The sequence below is a fragment of the Tupaia chinensis genome, unplaced genomic scaffold (assembly GCF_000334495.1).
Source record: "Tupaia chinensis unplaced genomic scaffold, TupChi_1.0 Scaffold000013_1, whole genome shotgun sequence".
NCBI classification, from domain to species: Eukaryota; Metazoa; Chordata; class Mammalia; order Scandentia; family Tupaiidae; genus Tupaia; species Tupaia belangeri.
The window spans coordinates 2,648,831-2,658,714 of NW_006159443.1; the positions used below are offsets into that span (position 1 = coordinate 2,648,831).

Genomic DNA, 9,884 nt, shown 5'->3' on the forward strand with positions numbered 1-9,884 from the left:
TGAGTATACAAAACACATTATCATCAACAGATAATAATCCATTTCTGTGTCTCATAAATGTCTTGCTTCTCTATTGTTTGCTTTAAGTTTCTTTTTTTAATAGTAGCCTTTCTGACTGGGCTTAGGTAATATGTTACTGTGAGCAGAGTTCCACTTACCTCCCCTCTGATGTGGGAGGCTTGAGTCTTTCCAGTTTCTTTCTGAATTTGAACATTTGGCCTCTTTTCTTTATTTTGATTGGCAATGCTTTGCTTTCTTTTTAAAAATATTTTCTTTTCTTTTGATTTCTTTTATATATTCAATCACATACATCATTTGCTTGTAAAGTGAATGTTCTAACATGAATACATTTCTCACTAGTTCAGTTAGTGATACTATACTCTTCTGATTTCACTTGAGTTCATATCTTTCACCGTTTTTCTTTATTCTAGTTGAGACAAGGTGCCCCACATATTCCTTCAGTCTCACCTCATTTCTCTGCTCCAACTGCAGCCAACTGCTCAATTTTTTGGACTTTCCTGCTAGAGAGATGTCACAATGGGTATCATAATTGGCCATCTTGCTCCTCCATTTTGTCAATGAAATTTGAGATATATTTTTAGTATACATTCTATTTTATTTTTTCATAATATATTTTATCTTATTTTCATTTCTTTTATACATTCAATCGCTATACATCACTTTGCTTGTAAGGTGAATTTTCTAACATGAATACATTTTATACCAGTCCAGTTAAGGATACTATAAGCATTATTATCAACAGATAATAATCCATTTCTGTGTCCAAACAAGTGTCTTGCCTCTCTAATTTCTCCTTAATGTCTTTCCTCACACTCTCCTCCCAGAGTCAACACTGTCTCCATGCTAATGCCATCTTCCCACAGTTGCATTATGATGTTCGTTCATGGAATCCAGAAACAAAGGCTCAGAAATACCAAATGACACTGGCAAATGAATACATCTTGGAAAAGTAAAGAAAGAATGGAGCTGAACAATTAGGAAAACACTGCATAGGAAGAATTGACAGAAATTAGTCAGAAAAGAATTTGAGGAAGGAGGAACTATCAATCATGACAAGAGAATTTCCACCTTGACCAATTGGCATTGATGAATTAATTTATTGAGATAACATAGGAAGGAAACTTTACTTAGGCAGGGAAAGTAGAGAAATATATTCAATTTTAGTCGTTACAGATTGCCAATATTTTACTATTAGCAATACTAACCATCTTATTTGAAATGTCTACACTACTTTGCCTCTATGTAGAGTAGTGCACGAAGTTTCCAATATATTTATATATTTGAGCAGATAAGCCATTTGTTAAAAAAAATTAGTTGAAGACCCATATATATTCAAATGTATTAATTTGCTATATATGTAGAGTTCCAAAACCTACACCATGAAGCAATGAAAGGGATGGTTTACATTTTGAATGGACAAGTGTTAGACAGCCAGAGTCAGTTCCCATGGAGGATATCTTCAAACATGTTTCTTCTGGAAAATAGCCAGGTTTGTGTTTTGTTTTTCAAAACTCTGTTTCAGCAAGTTGTGAAAAAGAGAAGAAGCTATGGAAACTCATCTGATTCCAGATATGACAATGGAAGAGGGCCACCCAGAAACCCTCCCTGAAGAATGGGTTGAATCAGTCATCTGGCTGACCCCAGTCTTCCTCCAATGGCTGGTGGATGAGGAAGGTAAACGTCTCCTCTAAAAGCAGACAATTGGACGTGCGCATTCATAAGCAGAGGGACACCATCAAGAGGGAGGGATCTGACCATGCCAGACAAGTTAGAAGAATGTGCCCATCTGAACAAGAATTGCTATATGTCTTCACAGATGAGTGGATCATGCTGGGAATTCCCTTTACAGGGATCTGGCTGACTGATACACAGTTCTTTAAAGGCACATATTTGTCTCATTATCTGTTTTGTATAGTTTATTAAAGTATTGATATAAGTTTAATAAGAAAAAAACTTACACCATCTAAATAATTTCAATAGTGTATGAATGAAACACCTCAGTATAATAACTAGAGCCGACTGAACTTTTTACCTCAGTAAAATCAGTGCACTATAGGCATAGCCTTATAAGCCGTAGCTAAAATCAGACTGTTATTGGCCACGAGCTGAGCTCACAAATGTAAAACAGAGTTCAGAATTATAAATATTTTTTTAAAACTAAGACAAGTAACTGCTGAACACCTTGCCTCAATTGTAAAATATTTCAGACAGAAATAAAGACAAATTGTTTTCCTGTGTCTCCTATAATCCTTAGACAGATAGATGACACTCTTGAAATAGATGATTTATTTATAAATTATCTAGATAACTGATAATTCTTATATTTATGGTATACAAAATGTAGGTTTTTAAAGTACTTTTATTGGTATGTCTAAGCTATAATACACACTCATATATCATTTCTACTGTCACACACATCTATGAATCTATAATTGTATATCACATCTATTTTTATGCAGAAAATTTTCCATCCTGGTTCAAAAAAGTACAATAATTCAGTGCAAGGGAACTAATATGTCAAAATAAACATTTTTAAACAGCTTGCTCAGTATAATTTATTGCCTTTGGAACAGTCAAACTTGGTTAATCTAAATTAGTTTATGAATTTCATCTTCTTGTGCATTAAAATGTGTCTAAAAATATGAAGTTTAATGGCATATTAGTTTCAACTGTCTGGTTACTATTTAAATACAGCAGCAAGAAAAACATGAAACTAGACAAATCAAACTTATATTAATCAAGTGTGTTGAAGTCCTCCTTTTCACTGAAATAAAATGCTTTATTTACTATTTTCAAATTTTTGTTCTAAAAATCATACTATGTAAAGTTATGTATGATGATTTCCAAGAAAGAGATCTTCATTTATGTCTCCTACTATACAGAGCCTATAATAAGTGAAACATTACAGACAATACAAAGTTTATCCCAAGGTCTCTTTCCCCATGATAAACTCTCACTGCTGACAGCAGACTGGTGACTCATAAAAGTGCTTTGCTGGTGTTCAGTTAACACTCTAATGGTGATACAACTACCTTATTCTCATGTTCAATAATGATACTATTATTACATGTGAAAATCCACTCACGAGATCCACCTGAAGACATGATTACCTTTCATAAAATGGTATCATCGTATCATTAGTGATATTTTGAAAACTTTAATAAATTCCCTGAAATCTTACCTTGTAAACAGCCAATCTGCCACTCACTTAATGAATGAAAGAAGTTAAAAGTAAATTTTTGACAAGGACATACAAAAACCAATCATCTTATAGATGTTAACTATACTTGTCCTTGAACTCAAACTGATCCACAGATATTTCCTTTCACAGATATATATACAGATACATATATATTTTTGGATTCATACATATTTCTCTATTTGTGGTTAATGGTATAAAACTTTCACTCTTTTAAATGTCAAATTATCATTTCTTATTCATACTTTTTGACAATAGCTACTCTAAATATGTTATTTAGAGTAAAATAGCTACTCTAAATATATTTTGTAGAGTATTACATAGTATAGCAAAATGGCATGGCTACTATTCTATTAAAAGTTTTATACAAAAATATGTTTTCTTAAATAAATTTTCTGTTCTTAGCATGGGGTATGGCATGATAACATGTTGCTAGAAGATTATTACAAAATGTCAAGCATCTATTAGGGTCCATATTGCTTTTCATAATAATATATATTTATTAAATGCCTACTGTGAATATTGCACTGTATTGCTTATTATTGTTGTGTATTAAGTATACAGAAGACAAATTCCTGACCTTCAGGAGCTTGTCACCAATCTTTTGACTGACTAATAGTAAAAGTATATTCTTTTAAAAAAAAGAATAATTAAACAAAATGAAGGTAAATATAAACAATGGTAATTACAATGAAAAATGTGTATGCTCCCTAATGCCTGAGTACAAAAGAAGTCTTTTTCTAAATTTGGCAGACTTATTCTCTCTAATTCTAGTGTTTCGCAAGATAAGATTTTCAGGCAATGGAATATGATAGTTAGCTGAGATTTCTAAGCAAAGTGTTGTAGGCTCAAGTTGGTCAGTCTTCCCTGCAAGTAAAATGCAAGAGAGAGATAAATTGAAAAGGCATTGTTAAAAAAACAAAAACAAAAACAAAAAAAATGAAACTTGAAGATTTGGAAAATTCTTAGCCTATACATATTGTAAAAAATGAGTAAGCTTGTTCTGAAAAGAACACCATAGGTGTTTGAGCAATAATTTGATAAAGAGACAATGGATGCAATCACAGGCATAATCAGTGGAAGCCTGAAATGGAGATGAGATTATACTCACACAGATGATGCCAGTTTGAACTGTAAAGGACAGAACAAACAGGACCAAATGAAGGAAGGCTGTCAGACTTCTTAGATTCTATTGGACTAGACTTTCTAGCAGTTTGGCTGCAAACACACACTGTTCTTTAAATAAATGGAAGAATGACTTTAAAAGTGATTCATAGAACATCAGATCTGCCATTCTCATCATCAGACCAAAAGGCAAGGCTGTTTTCTTTTCCAAGTTCCAGAGGGCCACCCTAGAAAGCCAGGCAGGCAAGGCTGTCCTCCTAGCCAAAGGACTTCCATCCCACAAGCCATGGAAGTGACCCTGCCTTTTTAGTGGGCCTAAAGGGCATGGCAATGAACCAAAGAGCATTATTCTTTTTTTATTAAAACATTTACATTATTCACCATCTTCACAGTGTACAAAACATTTTTTTTCTCCCCAGCACAAATATAGTGCATATCAGTCAAGACAAAGAAGATTATTCTTAAGAATTAATATTTAATAAAATTTGCCTGCTTAAATTTTGAACTTGCTTGGGTATTACCTTCTTTCTTATTTCTCCATTTGAGAATGGGAATGTCTACCATATGCTTCTATTACCATTTTATTTTAGAAGTACATAACTGAACTGGTATCATAGGTACACAGCTAGAAAGGCATTTTGTCTCAGGATTAAGTCTACCTCAAGTCTTACCCACATCTGATTTAGATGATATTTATATAAGTCTTGGGACTGTATATTTTAGCCTAAAGATGCTGGAATGAGTTAAGACTTTTGGTGACTGATGGGAGAGATTCAATGATTTTTTTTTTCTTAGAGGTTTTAGCTATAAGGCATGTGCACTCGCCAGAAAGACAGAGAGAGACAGAGAGACAGAAAGTGAGAAATCACCCTCCGGGGGGATGGCCACACTGCAATCCCTTCTCCTCCATTCTCCTCTCGGGATCTTTGGCATGCAATCACATGCACCCAGCGTGAGTTTAAGTCACCGGGTCTAGGACTCAAACCACGGTTGACTACATGGGAGTCCAGCGACATAGCCATTATGCCAACTGCTGGAATTGGATATTACATGTTGCACTGGGTACTTGGATATATGCCTAGGATTCCAGCAAGCTAGATCAGCAGTTAGCGTAATGGCTATGTCGCTGAACTCCCATGTAGTTAACTGCAGTTCAAGTCCTGGACCCGGTGGCTTAAACTCACACCAGGTGTGTGTGCATGCCTGCCCAAGATCCCAAGAGGAGAATGGAGGAGAAGGGGTTGCGGCGTGGCCATCCCTCCTGGGGGGTAATTTCTCGCTTTCTGTCTCTCTCTCTCTTTCTGGTGAGCGCACGCGCCATGTAGCAAAAAAAAAGAAAAAAAGGATTCCAGCAAGCTAGAGAGCTGAAGAAAGATCAAAGCTGAAGAATGATAGAGACCTGAGGTGGGTGCTTCTCTCTTTCTCTTTCTCACTCTCTTTCTTTCATGTGCTTGTGTGTACTCTATCATGAATTTAAGAAGGAAAAAAAAAAGACTATTTCAAAGTAAAAGATAACTTAGTAAGAAACTAGGACTAAAAAAAATAAATAAATAAGAATAAATTCTCTTCACATACATAAACAATAGCCAGGTAGAAGATATAATGGAAATAAAACTTCTAGTCATAATAGCAACATAAAAATAAATAAATAAATAAATAAATAAATAAACCTTAGAGTCAGCAAGTGGTGTGGACGTAAGGCACTGGATCCCACGTGACTGGCTGTGCGGTTCAAGTCCTGGACCCAGTAGCTTGAAGATCACTCTGGATGTGTGTGCATGTGTGCCCAAAATACAAGAAGAGACTGGAGAAGAAGGGCATGGCCATCCCCTCTGGGGACAATTCTTCACTTTCCTTCTAGCTCCCTTTGGCAAGCACACATAACTTATAGCAAATGTTTAAAGTACTGTTAACAGTAATAGCATTTGCTTTTATTATTTAATGACTAATGTGTAATTCAGGTCATTTTATATCTCTTTGACCCTTGTTAGGAATCCTTTTGGTTACTTCTTACATATGTATCGCATAAACGGAAAGAGAACAATATTGGGACCAGCAGTTAACAGAATGGCTATGTCACTGGACTCCCACGTAGTCGACTGAGGTTCACATCCCGGACCTGGTTGCTTAAAACTCACACCGGGCACATGTGTGTGCGTGCCCCAAGATCCCAAGAGGAGAATGGAAGAGAAGGGATTGTGGTGTAGCCATCCCCCTAGGGGGGTGATTTCTCACTTTGTCTCTTTGTCTCTCTCTTTCTGGTGATCACACCTATAGCAAAAACTTCTCCAAAAAAAAAAAAAAAAGAATTAAAAAAAAAGAAAGAGAAAAATATTTAAATTAGTTAATATAATTTCATTTCTATTTTTAACAATGCTATCATTATTTATAATGTAATGACAAAGAGTAAAATAAAATTTTAGAAAAACCCACAAACTGAAAATTTGCATGTTCACATCAAAGAAAATCAAGACTAGAATGAAGAAGCAGTTTTCCAAAAAGAAATGATGAGAATCAGATTTTTTAAAAAACTCAAAATAGCAGGATATTCCACCTGAGATTGCTTTTTTATGTTTCTAGCCATACCTCCAGCAGAAATGTTGGATATTTCCTAGTTGGCTCTCCTGTGGGTTTCTTCTCAGTTGGAGATTTCCAACTACTTCTTAGAATAGAAAATTAATTTGATTCAACTTTAAACTGTGTCCCACACTTGAAATTTTCTTAAGAATAAAGTTAAATTCAGATCTTCTAACTTGTAAAGATCCTTAACATATATGTGCCTTATTAAAATCTATATTATTTGATTTGTTCCACAGTATTAAATGCAAAAATAAATTATGTAATTCAATTTCTCAAAAAGAAACAAAAAAAACTTACAAAGAAATTTAGCAAGAAATTGCAAAGCGATATGAAAAAATAATTAAAATCTACCTGAAGGGTCAGGTGATGGCATGGAAGTTGGGGCAGCTGGATCACATAGGAACAATTGTATGGTTCAAGTTCTGGATTATTCAGCTTGAAAAACATGCAGGGTACATGTGTGTGCATTCTCAGAATCTAGAAAGGATAATGAGGAAAGGGGATTGTGACATGGTCTTCCCCTCAGGGAGTTCTTTATCATTTTCTCTTTCCATCGCTCTCTCTCCCTCCATCTGTCTCTGGAGAGTGCATGTGACTTATAGCAAATTAAAAACAAAACAAAAGCCTACCTGAAAAACACAAAAATAGTCTTAACAAATAAAAAGACTTTTCATGCTCTTGAGTAAAATGATTCAACATTATAAAGACATGAGCTCTCCCTAATTTAATTTATAAATTTAATGAGATCCCAATAAAATATTATTTTTGAAAAATCTACATAGGTTTTTAAGAAATTCAGAAATAGTTGAGAAAGCATTGAAAAAAATAAGAAAAGCTTTACATATTAAGGCAAGCTGAAAAGCTTCACTAATTAAATGACATAGAACTGATACCTAAACAGACAAATTGACCGTAGAATAGAAACTACAGCAATGTATTAAACTACTGGTAAAAAAAAATATATATATAGAATTTGAGGTATATTTCTGGGGTCCCTGTTCCACTGGTCCTCATGTCTGTTTTTGTGTCAATACCATGCTGTTTTGACTATCACAGCTTTGCAATATATTTTGGGGTCAAGAAGTGAGATACTACCCACTCCACTCTTTTCGCGTAGGATTGCTTTGGCAATACAAGGTCTTTTATGGTCCCAGACAAATTTTATGATTTTTCTAGATCTATGAAGAATGTGTCTTGTAATTTTATAGGGATTGCATTAAATATATAGATTAATCTGTGTAGGATTTCCATTTTGATTATATTCATTCTCCCAATCCAGGAACATGGGATGTCCTTCCACTTCTTTGTGTCATTTTCAGTTTCTTTTTAAAGATTTCTATAGTTTTCCTAGTAGAGTTCTTTGACTTTCTTGGTTAGTTATATTTCTAAGTATCTTAGACTTTTTGTGGCTATAGTAAATGAGATTACATTCTTCAGTTCTGTCTCTTTCTTCCTGTTGTTTGCATACACAAATGCTATTAATTTTTGTAAGTTAAATTTATATCCTACCAATTTACTGTATGCATTTATTGCTTTGAGAAGTTTGTTCATGGATACTATTGGGTCTTCTATGTATACAGTCATGTCATCTGCAAACGGATCATTTCAACTCTTCTTTCCCTTTTGGAATGCCTTTTATTTTATTCCCTTGCCTGATCACATTGGCTAGGAGTTCCATTGAACTTCTATTCTATTGAATATAAGTGGAGATAGTGAGCAGCCTTGTCTTATACCAGTTTTTAGTGGAAAAGCTTCCAGCTTTTCCTCATTCAGTATAATGTCAGTTATAGGTTTTTCATAGATGGCTTTATTATGCTGAGAAAAGATCCTTCAGAAACAGAATGAGAGAGGGGAAGAGTGTAGGAAAGAAATTTTGGAGGAAAATAGAGAGGTAAGATGTTTGTGGGACACAGATATGTTTTATTACCTGTTGATGACGTGTATACGATTCTGAAGTGGGCTAGACTGAGGTATATATCACGCTGGGTAAAGTCACTGTACAATCTAAATGATGTATAGCAATTGAATGTATAAATAATAATAATAATAATAAAATAGAAGTAAAAAATAAAATAATTATAAATGAAATTAAATAATTATTTTTTATAAAATGCACTCTTGCCATTCCCATTAGCTTTATCTACTCCTCTCCTAACTTTAATTTGCTAAATCACCCTATTATGAAAGAGTGACGGCATTTGATTCATAACTAAATCTCTTATGTAAAATTGTTCAGATTAAATAAAATGTGGATTATGAGGGAAAAAAATGAGAATTTGATAAAGGTGTTATCAAAAATTACAGCTGCAAAGATAAACCTTTTAGTGAATGATGCTTTGACAAGTGTATTGTGACTTGACAAAAAATACAATCATCCGTGTTCAATCATATATGAAAATAAATTTAAAATTATCAAAAAATATCCTTGTAAGAAAATAAGCCATGATACTATTAGAATAAAATGTGGAGAATTCTTCTATATTCTGGATGCTACTTCTTCTAACTATTTATTTCCATCTACGTGTTATTGAAGAGAAAAAACCTGGACTATGTAAAAATAAAATTATTATATTTAAGGAAAAAATAGAGGTTTGTATTATGTCAAAAACCAAGCAGAGTTAAAACAAATGAAAAACTGGTAGAAAATATTTTACAACTAGAGAAGATAGTCTGTTCAATCACCTCCATGCATAATAGAAAGAAACCACTCCTTGTCAGGAAGGCAGTGACAGCGAGTATCTTGTTTATCATTGAATTCACAGCATTTTCCATGATGGCTGGCATAAATTAGTGCTCCCTAAGTATTTGAAATGTTAATATATGTTTGACTGTTGCTTGAATCAGGAGCTACAGAGACTGGAACACGGGAAACAATTAGTGGAATCTCCTTGAAGATAAAAAGAGAGTACACAAAATACAAGCAGAGAAACTATTTCTAAACAAGAAGTGTGTTGGGGGT

The 9,884-nt window shown here is 33.9% G+C and overlaps 1 pseudogene; it reads left to right on the forward strand.

The window, feature by feature from the left end:
* The first annotated feature begins 1,417 nt into the window (after positions 1-1,417).
* On the forward strand, positions 1,418-1,699 carry LOC102474135 (selenoprotein K pseudogene; annotated as a pseudogene).
* Positions 1,700-9,884: the final 8,185 nt, after the last annotated feature.